The following is a 15,580-nucleotide window of genomic DNA, read 5'->3' on the forward strand; positions in this document are numbered from 1 at the left end:
CTAATAAAAATGAAAACTTAAAATTATCAGTAGTTAGTTTCATGCAAAGTCTTGAATGAAAAGCAATAAACTTAGATTCTCTCAATTAAGGAAAATGACTCAAAAAATTACTTGTCCTTAGGAATATTCAGCTTTTAGACATCGCAAGCAATGACAATGATGCCAGTTACAAATGTTATGACAGTAGTGATACTCTGTCTTTTACCTGTAGCTGGTGGTGGGTGTGTGTATAGAAATGCTCTCTGAGAAGGGTCTGTGTGTCATTTTTCCTCACCTTTTTGAGTGCCTTAGTTTGTGGAGACTAGGTGTTAAACACAAGTAGCCAGTTTTTGGGTGTTCAGCATTTTCACTCTTGCCTATGGCCATGTGCTGGTTTGACTAAAAATGAGTTAATTTTCTTCATGCAGTTAGAAACCTTTATTTTTCATAGCTGGCACGGTCATTATTTGGACTTAGTTTGACAATGAGATAACACCCCAGCACAGAGTTAATATTTTTAATGCTCTGGTCTGAGAGCCAAGGCCTCTGAGCTCTGCCCACAGGTGTGAGGCAGCTGGGAAGGGGGACATGGATGGGGCAGAGCTTGACTGACATCCAGACTGATCAGTGAGAGTATTCCATCCATTAGCATCATGCTTCATATTGAAGGAGAGTCAGGATTTTCCAGTCTCTCTCTTGGGCGCTTGCTCTGTCTGTCTCTCTCTGTCTCTCTCTTGTGTTCTTTGCTCTTTTTGTTGGAGATGGGGGAGTTTGGACTTTTGCTGTTTTGCAGAGGCCTTTGAGCCTTTTTTCTCTCTCCGAGATCAGCTGTTAGAGGCCAGGTGCTGCTTCCTGGGACTTACTGATTGGAGTGGACAGAGTTCATGAGGAATTTCCTTAGGTATCTTTTATTTCTATTTTATATATATATTTACTAGTAGTGTATTAGTATTTTGTTATTTTATTAAATTGTGTTTATCTCAATCCAAGTTTCTCCCTTGCCTTTCAATTCTCTCCCCTGTTTGGGGTGGTGGGGTGGGAAGGGGGATGAGTGCGTGGCTATTGTGGTTGTATTGCTATCTTGGATTTAAACCATGACAGGCCATTACAGTGGTGTGAGTAGAGTTGCAGAGCAAAGACCACCTAGAGATGCTGGGAACTGAACATGCAAGTCACTGGGCCACATAACCCTGCACATGCTGTGAAACCCCTGGGAAATTAGCACCAAGTTCACAGAGTTTCGTTGCAGTAGTTCTGGAACTCTTACTTTTAAAAATGAGGTGAGTCCTCTGGGGAAGTTCTTGGATTCCCAGTTTGTCAGCAACTTTTTTTCACTTTTCTCCTTTCAGGTTTGTCTGCTGGCTGTAAAGTGTTGATACTTAAAATTCGAACAATGTCAAGCAGCGTGCTGTGTCTTGTATTTCCTCACAGCTTCCTGTAAGCCAGAAATTGGGAAGATAATAATCACTTTTGGTTTGGGAGGACTTGGCTTTTGAAGTCTGTAAGCGAAGATAAGACTTCCCTAGTGGACCTGTTAACATGGGAAGCAGGTTGCAGGGGCAACGTGTGATGTCTGGTAACACACAGCACTGTGAGGATATGGCAGGGATGTTGTGTGAAGAGGACTGCTACCTTAGAGAGGGCGTTTATGAACCTTTCCTCGCATCTCTCCAGAGTTAATTGTAATATTCCTCTAGGCCACGTATGGGAAAATGCTTACCTCTGGCTGCTCTGGAAGAACAGCTCAGGCTCTAACTCCACAGTAAATTCTACTTAGTCAGAGTGATGCTCTGTTGAAAGGCAGGCTTACCTGTTAGGAATATTCTTTCACCTAATTAGACATAGCATCATCTGTGTTGTCCATCTCAGTGCAGGGCTAGGGAGAGGCAAGAAATGTGCCGTGTGGTGAAGGCAACAGTGACCATGACCTGCTTGAAACCTCAGTATTGCTGTTTGGCAGCATAGCTCTAGTCTGTAAATGTTTTTGCATGGATCTTTGGTAAAAGTGTGACAAACCAGGAACATGTGTGGACTCTGAGGGGTTGGAAATTGATTTCGCACTGTTCTGCTTGCATTCTGCTAAGGAGATCTGAAGTGGAGGCAGAGGAAATAGTAGGAAGTACAAGGGTAAAACAGATTAGAGAATGAGGATGAAGGATAAATCAGGGAAAAAGATGTGCAAAGAGCAGGGTATACAGCTTATACTGTAAGCAAAATGTCCTATTTAATTGCTGTAAGTATGTGGGCTTGGGGACCTCTGTCGTGAAAGACATGAATTTCATTTTAGTAGAACACACTTCATTATCACTTCTGTAAATGTGTGAGAGATTAAATTGACTCAAATATCTTTAAAAAAACTTCAGGCTAGGGTCTACTTCTCAAATAATGAAGTAGCAGTTCCTTAATGTCTTATTCTTTTATTGTACTTACCAGAATTGCCAAGGAGTCTTATTATTAAATAGGATTTCCTGTATTGAGCCTGAATTTGCCACCATCCCTCAGCTTTACCAACTCTACCTCTCCAGGTTCAGTATAAATACTTTTCTGCTGCCTTGGTCTTAACAACTTTCATATAGCTTCTATGTTGTGATTCTGCTTCCCTTTCTGGAAATTCATGTTCTCTTAATGAAGGTAAAATCATGTCAATTAAAGCCAAGTGTACTGTAAATAGGCATAATCTTTGTTTTCCTCTCTCTGGCCTTTCTGAGTTCATTTTAGCTGTGTTCCTACTGTACTACCCCACCTCAAACTGGAAATTCTCAAGCAGATCTGCCAGAGCAGGTCACATTGTTAAAATAAACTACAGTGTGTAATGTGGCTTTGTAGTAGCTCTAATGTCCTAGGAATCTGAATGCCACATCCATGTAAGCAAGTTTAAATGAAGGAGATCATTTAAGATGGAGAGACTTTCCAGATGTTTTACAGCAGAGACAAGGCTGTCAGGATACAGACTGGGGGACTAGTATGGAACAGTGTGCCAGTGAAGAAGGACCACCACCATTTTGTGTTTGGCTGAGAGGATCAGGTGGGAGTAGTTGATGAATGAAGAGAGGGTCGTATACCTGTTTGCAAGCCTTTTTTTTTTTTTAAATAAAGGTTTTGTCTTCCTGTAGGTTTTCCAGTAAGAACGCAAAATTTTATATCGTGAAGAATGTGTGCACTAACAGCAGGTTTGTGTTGTAATGACCCACAGTAGAATGCAGAGACCTCTAGGGGCCAGCAGGGAGAGGCTGAAATTCACTTGTCTTGAGCATGGAAAAGGGATTCTTACATTTTTGGGAAGCTAGTTTAGAAGTGGAGTTTCCAAGCTCCACTTGGGTACCAGACTGATTCCACTTAACAGTGTCAGAGAAATTCTAACAGTAAATCCTGTGTAGTGGATAATTAGATTATAAACTTTGTGTCCATGGGGCACAGAGTGGAACACATACAAATGTGTCCTGCGGGTTCAAGGTATTTTGCTTTTCTTTTTGATGGAGGAAACTCTCAGCAGGCTTCATGCCTGATCTGGCATCATCTGGAGTCCCACAGGTCAGGGAAACACCTGCCTATGTTCAATAGAATTGCATCTCTGTGCTCCCACTTCATCTGGATCACATGCATAATTGCAAGTACTCTTGGCAGTGCCCCAGGCTGATACTAATATCTATGAAGCTGTGGTTTTAGCTAAGCTTTTCTATATAGAGAAGCTAGATAATCTTTTAGCAAGGGAAACCTTGGATTTCTAGATCAAAAGAAGGGAGGAAGGAGAAACTTCTGGGCATGCCATAGAGAGGGATAGGAGGAGGGAGGGTGTGGAATATACTAAGCTGAATACTGGGCCCTCACTAGAATTACTCTGTCTTTAGAAATCACAGAATCACAGAATGGTTGAGGTTTGAACCTCTGGAGATTATCTAGTCCAACCCACCTGCTAAAGCAGGTTCACCTAGATTAGATTGCACAGGAATGTGTCCAGGTGGGTTTTGAATGTCTCCAGAGAAGGAGACTCCACAACCTCTCTGGGCAGCCTGTTCCAGTGCTCTGTCATCCTCAAAGAAGTTTTTCCTCATATTCAGATGAAGCCTCCTGTGCTTTTGTCTGTGCCTGTTGCCCGTCATCCTATCATTGGGCACCACTGAAAGGAGTCTGGTCCCATCTTCTTGACACCCACTCTTGAGATATTTATAAACATTGGTAAGATCCTCTCTCAGCCTTTTCTTCTCCAGGCTGAACAGACCCAGCTCTCTCAGTCTCTCCTCATAAGAAACATGATCTAGACCCCTAGTCATCTTCGTAGCCCAACACTGGAGTCCTTCCAGTAATTCCTTGTCCTTCTTAAACTGGGGAGCCCAGAACTGGATGCAGTACACCAGATGTGGCCTCACCAGGGCAGAGTAGAGGGGAAGGAAAACCTCCCTCGACCTGCTGGTCACACTCTTCCTAATGCACCCCAGGATACTGTTGGCCTTCTTGGACACAAGGGCACATTGCTGGCTCACAGTCAACTTGTTGACAACCAGAACTTCCAAGTCCTTTTCTGCAACACTGCTTTTCAGCAGGTCTGCTCCTAACTCATGCCTGGGGTTGTTCCTCCCCGGGTACAGGATCCTACACTTGCCCTTCTTGAATTTCATCAGGTTCTTTGCCCAGCCCTCCAGCCTGTCAAGGTTGTGCTGAATGGCAGCACAGCCTTCTGGTGTGTCAGCCCTTCCTCCCAGTTTGGTGTCATCAGCAAACTTGCTGAGGGTGCACTTGGTCTCTTCATACAGGTCACTGATGAACAGGTTGAATAGGACTGTCCCGAGGCCCTGAAGTCTCTTTTAATTGCTCTTGGATTATGGGTCACAACCTCATGAAAAAACAGTGATGGGTAGTAGTCCAAGGGCTGTACCAGGCTGGGAAGTTTCCTGGTGATGTCCTTAACCTGGGCACCAGGAAGGCAGCAGACCTCCCTAAGAGGAGAGTCCTTCTGGCATATTTGACCCTTCATACCCCCAGAAGGGAGTCACCTACAACTGTAACCCTTCTTTCTTGTGAAGGTGGTCTTAATAAGGGGGGTAGGTCTTTCATATCATGTGGGCACCTGTGGTGTAGATGATCCTTCATTGTAATTGGCCATAGACTGGCCTTGCACTTTCAGGACCTTGTACCTGTTGAGGCACCTGGGAGGGTGGGGTGGTCAAGGAGATGTTTCACCTGCTACTTCAGGTGTGGACTTGTTTCTGTTCATCCCTTTCCCTTGACCTACTGTCTTCAGTCAGGTGGGAGGAGGATAATGGACATTCTTGGTCTTGGTTGCTTGGTAGTGGCCTTTCATGTCTCAGGGAGGCCAGAGCTTGATGCCACCAGTCTATTTCCTTCTCCACCTCCCTGACGCTTCTCAGACTTTCTGCCTCTTTTAGCTCTACCACCAGGCTGAGCAGGTCACCCGCCTGCACACACCTCACACAGCTGTTCTCACTCGTACCAGTGAGAGACTCTGGCATTCCCTGCAGCCCAAGGCCTGGATGGCTGCATGTTTCTTTGGCAGCTCTGTCTGGGTTGCTGCCTGCTTCATGGCAAACGCAGGGGACTTACCTTTCCTTTGGGAGGCTACCATAGTTAGGCTCCCTCTGTGAGGGTGTTAACCGCTGACTGAACTAATCTCTGAATGTACTAAGAGCAGCAGTACCATGCACATTATGAACTGCACCTACTTAACTCACAAGTGCTTATCAGCGCCAGAGACCAGGGAGCTGTATTGAGTCCATTTTATGTGTGCAATGGCTCAGTGCACCTTTAGTGAAATCTACAGCTCACATAGAGACATAACAGCAGGGCAATTGCTTTTCCCATGGTTTTGGCAGCCTATGCAGGAAAAGTGGTCATTTAATGCTCAGAGGAGTAAGGCTGACAGAGCTGACCTGTCATACTACAGAGCTCTTCAGGAGCAGGTGTTACCTGTGAACTGCAGGCAGGCACCTCTTGCTTCTTCACCTGGGACAGCATGTTGTGTCATAAATTTGTCAGTCAAGCATTTTTCCATATAGGTTTGTCCACAAGCAAAAAGACAAACAGATGATGGCAGGGCAGCATGTGTTTTCAAATATCCAGTAAGGGGAAATAATTATTTCAACATGAGGGTATTGACATGATCGCATGTTTCACCCTTCAATGAGTGTGCCCACACAACAACTTCCAGGTGTCTGTCAGCCTTGTAGCAGGGCTCAGAGCTTTCTTGAACTCTTTCCATGGTGCTTGGGGTACTTCCCAGAAATCACCCTCCCTATATGTAAGGGCAGGAAAAAGCAGAACATGCTGGTATGGGCTGATCAAAGCATAGAAACAGAGCTTGTTTCTGAAAATTATGTTCCTTGGTTAATTAGCTGTGGGTAAAGTGTGAAAGAGGAGCTTCCTGGTTACTAACTCCAACATCTAGGTTTCCAAATGTTTGTGACTGGAAGACTGCAAAAGTGGCAGTTTACAGTTACAGTGCTGTGGAAACATGTAGGAAGACTTAAAAAAACCCCAAACCAACCAACCAAAAAAAAACCAAAACCACCACTACAAAAAAACCCCAAACAATAATGCCCAAAAAAATCCCAAACAACAAAACAAAACAAAACCAAGGAAATCATGGATGTAGGTGTAAGGGTATATTCAGCATGCAAAGCTAGAGACATCAAAAACTTCAGCTGTAATCCAGGAGCTTCTAGGCTACTGTAACACATACTGTCATGCAGAGGAAGCAGCAGCATTGGAATTAACCTGCGTGCATCAATAAAACAGCAGCAGTAGATCCTTCAAAATTTGAATCTGCAGATAATCCCTAGAAAAAGGTCACTCAGAGCAGTGGAGCATTATTGCCATTGTTTTTTCTCTCTGCAAATTGTTTTGCAGTCTCTCCTCTGAACTGCCTCATTCCTGTAACTGCTTTCCTCTGGCTAAGAGAGCTTTTCATCCAGCTGCTGAGCTAGATCTTGCTCACTCTTTTCCTCCTCTGTTATCTTGCTATCTTTGCTGAAGTGATTAGCATCTGAAAAGATTTCAGTCTGCCTCATACGTACCATGCAGGACATACTAGTTACTGACAAAAATGCACACTGTCCCCTAACTTCACCAGGATCAAACTGAAGTACTTGAAAAGTTGCAGCTGTAAGTTTAGATCAAATTGATTTTCATGTGACAATCTGATTTCCCTCAAATTAAGGTATCTGGGAAGGATCTGAGGGTATTCTGCTGTGTGTGTCTTGTAACCACAGGGCTGTATTTCCTAGGTGAGGCACGCAGCACCTTTGAGCTCTGTTAAATCTTGCGTAGATGAGCTAGCAAACCTGATAGCTGTGATTCTCCCTGCTACAGCAGGCTCACCAAGAATAGCAGCGGCAGCACAGAAGCTGTTAGACAGAATTTGGGCTGGTGAGTTTTAGACAGAGCTTTGTCTGCTGGGAACACCCACAATGGTAAGGTTCAGCAACTTTTCCTACCTTAACTACTTTTCATCTTCAGGTTGATGTTGGACAAAGGGTCTGATGGCAAAGATGTAGCAAAGGCATAGGGAATGAAACAGGCAGGGGAGGAGTCTAGCAGTTTGGTTTGAGTGATGGTGCATTGTCCTTCGATGAGGAGTCTGGAGATGGGACAGGTGCCTGGTGGGCATAGAGAGGTGGTTATAATGGGATAAGGGAACCAGAAAGACCAGTTGTGAAGTTTTTCCCATGGACAGTGGAGACAAAGGGACTAAGCGAGGAAGAGACTGGACGTTTTGGAGGGAGTGTAGCAGGGGTTTTGAAGAGCTAGTAGTAGTGTTGTGCTCTGAGAACCTTTTGGATTAAACTTGTTGAGTAGCCAGATGTAGTCAAATGTTGTCTTGTTTTGCATCATCCCTCCATCCCTTCCCACTGTTGATTCCTCTTCCAGGCATAGTAACTAGCTGTAACCTTTCAACTTATTTTTTAAATGCCCCCAGTTGCTTTTCTCTGCTGCTTTGCTTCTTGCTGTCTAATCTCCCTGTATCTTTCCTGGAACTAGAACAGTATGAAGGGATGGGGAAGGTTTTCAGAGAAGGGAGTTTTCATCTGAACATGTGCTGTGCTTCTTTTCCAGGTGATGGGAATGACAGGCTTGTTGTGGATAGTCAGAAAGTCATTGGACTGAAGATGAATGTCGGAAGTACAGAAAGTCACTTCTGTAGTAAATGAGGTTGCATCCTGTTGAATGCAGGGGCACCCTAAAATTAGAAAGGGTTACTGAGGAAGGCATGTCCCAGTGGGCTGGAGAAGAACTCTTGTCTGTAGGATGGAATAGTGTTAGATCTGGTTGACTTGCACTTTCTCCTCTCTTCTCCTAGGTCTGAAAGTCTCTTTCTTTATCCTTTTCTCCTTGTCCCGCTCTGCTTCCAGCCCCTTACTGGGTGGCTCAGACCATGTTCCCTGGTGCTGACAGCGGAATTCAGGGTCTCTCTGTACTTCAGTAATCTGGCGAGGTTGATGCTGAAGCAGACTGTGGGAGCAAGAGAGATACAGAAAGAGAGGAAAGAATGAGACAGATGTTATCTTCACAGAGAGCTCTGCTGATGCAGTGGAAGAGCTGCAGCCAGGCCACCACCTGTCCTCTGACTGACTTGTCTTTCCAATGCTCCTGTTCCTGTTTGCTCCCACTCCACTTTCTGCTGTAGATCTCACTGGGGTTTCACAACAGCAAGATCTGCCAGGGGTAGCAGCGATTCTCCAGCTGAGGGCAGCTCCTGGCTGGCTGTGTGCTGTGCCTGCTGTGGACCAGAAACTGCTGCTCCTGAGGCCAGAGGATGAGCTCTGCAACAGCAGCCTGAGTGACTTGGTGCAACAGGCAGTGACGCATCACGGTAGGGAGGAAAGACAGAAAAACTGTGTGGAGAGGTAGAAGGAGCTAAGCTCAGGAATGGGCAGCAGGTCCCTGCACTGGGAAAAGAGCTGGTGTCAGAACTGCGATGTTTCTGAGATCAGCTGGTGCTAATTGAAGTGCTATAAATTATTTACTTAAATACATTTAAACAAACAAATAAGAAGCCTTTGTTTAGACTGTTTCATCTTCCTTTGGGCTTGCAACCAGTATATATTAAGCAAATATTGTCTGCATTGCCTTGTAAACCTATTTTGGGTATACAGAAACATGTGCTATGGCTGTGCATGTTTAATCAACCCTGTCAGGTTAATGTTTTAGAGTCTTCAATTTTAACAGTTTATCTTGATGAGAATATAAAAAGTATCAGGTTTTGTTTCTCAGTTCCAGTATGGCTTCATGGAAGCTGTAATTCAATCAATGCAAAAATCCCTCAGCATTTAAAATTTGTCATTAAATCACAGAATAAATAAATATATAAAGGTATCTTGGATATTTTGGACTCATGGAAAGTAAGTTTGTCTAAACGTATTTGACAGTTACATGGATTCAATTTAAACAAAGCAAGTTTTATCTCTCAAAAACTAATTAACTGATTAATTTTTATTTTTTTTCCTTCTTGTCACTGTGTTCTTCAGTGTTTGAGAAATCACAGAGATTAGCTCCTCACAACTAGATCCTATTTGCAGATATGGAGGGCAAAAGCAATTTCCGAATTTCCGTGCTTTTGCAGGCCCCCCAAGGCTCTTTCAGTTTGAATAAGCTAGTCATTACTTTGCACCAGGTGAATAAACAGGAAAAAAAAAAAAAAAAAAAAGGAATATTCTGTGGAGACATGAACAGATCGCTCTTGTCAAAAGCTGGCTGAACACCTTTGTAAACTGTGTTCTGGGCATTCACTATGGACTTCCACTTGCTCAGTAGTCTGCTTTTAAAACATTGTGGGAAACACATACAGCTTTATTATTTTCTTATTTTAATTACTTGGATGTATTCTAAAATGATATTTGGAACTCAGCAAATGTCTGTTATGACTTTAAACTGACTTTTTAAAAGGCTTATTTTCAAGCCAAGCTGTTATTTAAGCAGCAAAATTTAAGAAAACTTGATTTAAGGGTTGTAGCTGATTTGTTTAGATCTTTCTCCTTCATTGCAACCTTCCCTGTTTATGTATTCCTGGCTTCCTAACCCTTATAACCCCGTTTTCTTATGTTTCTGCACTTCTGGCTAGGGCAAGAGGCAATTCCTGTTCTGGCTGGCCACGAACTGTGTCCTCTCTGACTAACTGGTACCATCCACTGACTTGCTGGCCATGTAGCTGCTGTACAGCAGCTGATCACTGCTGATCTTAAACAACGTGCTCTTAATCAGTGGGAGATAGGAGATCTGGTCTCTCTTAATGTAATAGGTTAAAACCTTTTTTTGGGGGGAAAATGTACAAACATTCTAGCATCTGTGATCAGATGACAAAAATTCTACCTTTAAAAAATGGATGATCTTGATTAAAGACTGAGCCATTTGGATTCTGGAGAGTTGCAGTACATGGTGGCTTGTTGGTGTTTAAAAAGGTTGAGAAAGGAGAGAGAAATCTGTGGGATGATGGTTAGGTAGCAATCTATCATGTTTTGTTTACAATGTGAGCCTTTTGTTCAGATTTCTCTGTCTTTTTGTGTGATTATACAGGCGTAGTCTATGTTTTCCTCTCAAAATAGGAGTTAACCCTATGAAGTCAATGAGGACATTTACTGCATTGTACCAGGGATGAGGTAATTTCCAATTCCTGTCATTGGTCCTGGAATGTAGAATATATCTTGTGGTTTGATCAACCAGCTGACTTCTTCAGCTTTCTAAAGGTAGGTTCTTACAAGCTCTTGACAGAATCACAGAAGGGTTTGGGTTGGAAGGGAACATCTATTCCAACCCCCTGCTGTGGGCAGGGACATCTTTCACTAGATCAGATTGCTCAAAGCCCTGTCCAGTCCAGCACCGGATACTGCCAGGGCTGGGGCATCCACAGCTTCTCTGGGCAACATGTTCCAGTATCTCACCACCCTCATTGTAAAGAATTTCTTCCTTATATCCAATCTAAAGCTACCTTCTTTTAGTTTAAAAGCATTGCCCCTTGTCCTGTCACTATAGGCCCTTGTAAAAAGTCTCTCTCCATCTTTCTTATAAGCTCCCTGTAAGTACTGAAAGGCCGCAATAAGATCTCCCCAGACACTTCTCTTCTGCAGGCTGAAAACTCCCAACTCTTGGAGCTTTTCTTCATTAGGGAGGGTGTTCCATCCCTCTGATCATTTTTGTGGCTCTTCTCTGCCCCTCTCCATGTCTTTCCTGTACTTGAGGACTCCAGAGCTGGTTGCAGGACTCCAGGTGGTGTCTTGCTGTAACAGAGTAGAGAGTAATGCAAGTGAACATAGCAGAATGGTCTTAAGGTTTGAATTTGAGCCTGTAATTTTGTATGGTGAGGTGGTGGGTTTTGTTGTTGTTGGTTTTGTTTTATTTTGTTTTTTTGTTTTGTGGGTTTTTTGGTGTGGGGGTGGTTTTTTTGTTTGTTTTTTGTTTGTTTGGTGGTTTTTCATTGTTGTTGTTTGTTTGTTTGTTTTTCTGCAGTTGAAAAATATCTGGGATTTTTTTTTTTCAAGTTCTAAACAAACAGACAAACAATACTAACAAAGATTTAAATAGATCTTTAAAAGTTCAGCTCTCGTTTTAACATCAGACCTTGTTCTTTATGACTTGCTCTATGCTGCTAAAACAAGGTGCTGCTGAACCAGTCAGGCTGGTTCTTGAGTCCTCTGCTGCTGGCATTGATGATGACAAATGGTACCATCAGCCGTGCTGTGGCGTCATTGTTACCCTCCAGTTTCCTCAAATTGTATGTAAAGACCTCAGGGAAGACTGTAGGAAGAAGAGGAGAAGAGATGGAGGGTGGCAAAGAAAACTGAGGGAATGGCTGTAGTGACATACCAGGAAAAGAGATTGTAAGGATGCATAGAATTCCTTTTCTAATGTTATATTTATTTTGATTTTAACATCTCTGACGCAAAGAATACATGGGACTGTAAAGTCTGCCAAATGACAAGATAAAGAAGCAAGTGGACTGTTTAATCATGAGGAGCTCCTTATTTTCTTTGAGAGGAATGGCTGTTCCTATTTATAAAGTCTCTATCTACTCTCTTATCAGCTGCAGTCCCCCTGCTGTCTGCCTCTGACAAAGGGGCTGGTCTGCCATTCCCTCTTCTTTCCCCTGCCATGCATTTGTTCTATGTGCTGAGCTGCCTTTGTAAACCCTGGCTCTGGATATTGCTTGTGTTCGTTTCCAGGAGTACCCATGGTTTTCCCTCTCCCCAGAGAATCCTCACATAACTGAGTCAATCCCCATCAATTTTCAGCCCCAAGATGTGGATCTGGGACTTGTTCCCCACTGGCTTAGTCCAGCTTAAATTGTTAGGTGTGATTTGGGAGGCTGCTTCTTTGGACCCAGCACCCCTGTCTGCGAAAGGTTAGTATTTCCAGAGGAAATGTGTACTTGGCCTTGAGCATTTGTATTGTCTCCTTGGCCCTGGTTATGAATCACTGTGCAGCCTTGAGCAAGTCCCTTGCCTTTCTATGCCTCAGTTTCTTAGAGGATGTTGTATGGGTCTATCTTCTCTTCAGCATTGCCAATCTTGCAAAAGCACAGATGGAAGTGCTATAGGTAATTTTACTATTAATCAGAGGTTGATTTATTTACTTATTTTTAGATGCAGATCTTCTTTCCTTTGTCCTGGGATCTGGTTTGTTTTCAGAGGCTAAGGAGAGAAGCAAGTTCAAGTCACCACCCCTAATACCATAACAGAATGGAAAGCCAACGTGTTTTGTGTCTCGAGCAGTGATGGCTTTGGAGTGTGAGCTAACAGGGGCTTCATAGCAACCGCAAATGCAGAAGCCATAAGACCAAATTTCTCTTCGTCTGAGCCCACCCTGGCACAAGCATCCATCATCTCAGCTATTGAGCTATGCTTTGGTAAAGCAAGCAAGATTTTTTTACAAACTGGGTTAGCATTATCAACTGCGAGTGTCATAAGCAAAGGTTCTTTTACATTAGTATCAATCGGTGCCCTATCCAAAGCTTCCCTTAGACGTTCAAGAAAAGCCATGTACGATTCATTGTCCTTTTGCTTTACCTGAGAGTACGGAGGGACTGCTTTACCTTCCTCCGGTGGAGTTCGGAGAACGTCTCTTGCAAGAGAGGAACTCTGCCGCAAGAGGGCAGTATCTAACTATGCCTGCGCCTGAGGGTCAGCAAATTCTCCCGCCCCTGTCAGCTTGCCTTTCGAAGCAAGGCACAACGGGTCTCCGTCATTGCGGTCTAAGTTAAGAATAGCTGCTTCCTCACAAGCATCAGTCCACCTACTGCTCTAGAGAACTTCTTGCACTGGTGTTAGTAGTAACGTAGCCAGCTGACGACAATCGTAAGGAGTTAGTATTTGCCCATCAAAAAGAGTATTAATAAAGCCTTGTGTATATTTTCCATGCAATCCATACTGCTGCACCGCTTTTCTAGCCTCTTTTATCTCGTCCCAACGCAACCCAGCCCACCCAGGATTCTGATTACCCTGTCCGTCTCGCTGGTAAATGAATGGGTATGCACTTGTTATTTCGCCTTCTATCATCGCATTTCTGATAATCCCTTGCCAATGTCTTTTAATGTTATAAGCATCCATAGAACCCGAACCCCCCCGTTGCACCCCCCTTCTCGTCACCATCAAGATAATCGCCTTTCCGAGTGCTGGATTCTTTCAGTGATAGCTGGTCTATTTTTTCACACAGTTCTTTAGTCCAGTTTTTTTCTGGCGACTCCTTCTCCTCCGATGTAGGAGTTAGAGGGGTAGAAGGCGGTAAAGGCGGACAGGAATCAGTAAAAGGACTGATATTACACTTATTTATGACTTTAGCATTCTCAGCTTTCACCAGTTCTTTTGACAAATTATCTGACTCCAGTTCCTTGAACTGCTTAGTCTCTTTAAGGTCGTGTGATGGTATAGGGGGCCATCTGCCGAGTGATTTTCCTCCCCCCGCCCCAGACTGCTGTATCATCCGGGGTGCCGACGGCACAACAGGGGTTGGGGCAGGAAGGGAATCAAAGTCACGAACTGGGTAAGCTTCACAGTTATTTTTAAGTTCTTATCAGGCTGCAATGCTGTAAAAATTCCAGTAACCGCAGCCCATTCAGCCTTAAGTTCTTTTAAGGTGGTAATTATAAGCTTCCATGTAGTTGCTAGTGATTTAGTTTCCTTATCTCCGTCGTTAATCTTATCCCATAACTTCTGCCCTATATCGTCCCAAAGTTCAATTTTTAAAGCTTTTTCAGCTTCTGTCGGGTAGCCGTTAGTTCTACACCAAACCAACAGTCTCCGGATGTTACTTTCTTCATATTTAAGTCCTCTCATAGAAAGAATATGCAGGAGGAGTTTAACTATGGCTTCTTCCTCAGAGGATATGTTTTGCCCCATAACTTCACTCTTCCCTCCTCCCGCTCCCAGCCGCTCACCTTTTACGGTGACTTCTTCAACAAAATGCGGAACGTCCGTACGCCTCCGCCCGGTTCTCAGTCCAGCTGATCTGCCTCTGGCTGGGCCGCTCCAGGCTTTTCCCCGACCTCAGAGGTACGCCATTCAGAGTATCACGTCAGGGTCACCATTTGTTGGAGCGAAATAAGGACTCAGCAAAACAAGTCGATTCAATGTGAATCACGCTAAAGCCATTTATTACAGAAACAAGTCTCCTTATATACGTAACTATATTCTAATCACGCGTCCACGCTCCAAGCATGGATTCGCTAAATGAGTATCATGGGCTGTCCATGCGCTGGAGTCTCCCTGATGATACGTCCGATGATTCACGCCACACCAGGACCCCAGTGATTGTGGAACGCCCCTCTTTCCCACAGCAGACTCTGTTTTCAGCTTCCCGAAGCGGCCTTGAGATTCCTTTGAGCCAGACTAGTTCATCAACAAAGTCTTTATCTACCAAAACCCCCTCCACATTGGGTAATAATGTCAAGCTGTGTATGCAGGGAAAATACAAAGATCACTTCAGAGCATCCACAGTATTCTCCTTAAATCATCAGCTTGTCCTCCACAGAAGTCACCAGTCCTCTGAATTCTGCCTATTTCTTCCCTCTTTTTCCTGAGGATTTCTGTAATCAGGCTGAGCCCATTTGTGGCATGTGGCTGCATGAGAGAAAGACACAATACACTGGTCACCATTAGGGAAAGTCAATACAGAGATGCCAAGACATTCCCGATACATGACTTCCACTGGTTCCTCTAGAGTGGGTGGAGGAGGAATGCTGGCCCATAACCTGTGATACCAAGTCTTTGTTCAAGCCAAGTCCCAAAGTCTTTCAGATGTGAGCAGTTTTTGTTGCTATACTGCCCTTAGTGTGTTTCTGTGTTTATCTCTCCCTCCTTTTCCTCCTTCCTCTGACTCTTCCAGAAGGAGAAGAAAAGTAGTCCAGAACCAATAGGGTCCAAGCAGCTGCTGGCCAGAGTGCAATCAAATGCAAGATCTGGGAGATCCCCTGCTTGTTTGAGGCACTGACATGTCACTCTCTGGATTCCTGGCTGGCAGAACCACAGCATGAGATTCAGACATTGCCCAGTTTTCTGGACATATAGCCAGAACAACATATGTTACAGTGTAAATCATCTCATTGCTTCCCATGGAACACAAATATGCTTAATTGCTGTAGTGTACCCCAAATGCTATTTAA

General features: G+C 43.9%; 1 long non-coding RNA gene across 1 annotated transcript; it reads right to left on the reverse strand.

The window, feature by feature from the left end:
* Window positions 1–6,576: 6,576 nt before the first annotated feature.
* Window positions 6,577–14,650, reverse strand: LOC110364170 (uncharacterized). The gene is made up of 3 exons (XR_010469483.1): window positions 14,357–14,650; window positions 10,300–11,204; window positions 6,577–8,442 (listed from the first exon to the last, which is right to left on the reverse strand). It is a non-coding gene; the product is annotated as an uncharacterized LOC110364170 (long non-coding RNA).
* Window positions 14,651–15,580: the final 930 nt, after the last annotated feature.

The sequence above is a fragment of the Columba livia genome, unplaced genomic scaffold (assembly GCF_036013475.1).
Source record: "Columba livia isolate bColLiv1 breed racing homer unplaced genomic scaffold, bColLiv1.pat.W.v2 Scaffold_82, whole genome shotgun sequence".
Taxonomy (NCBI): domain Eukaryota; kingdom Metazoa; phylum Chordata; class Aves; order Columbiformes; family Columbidae; genus Columba; species Columba livia.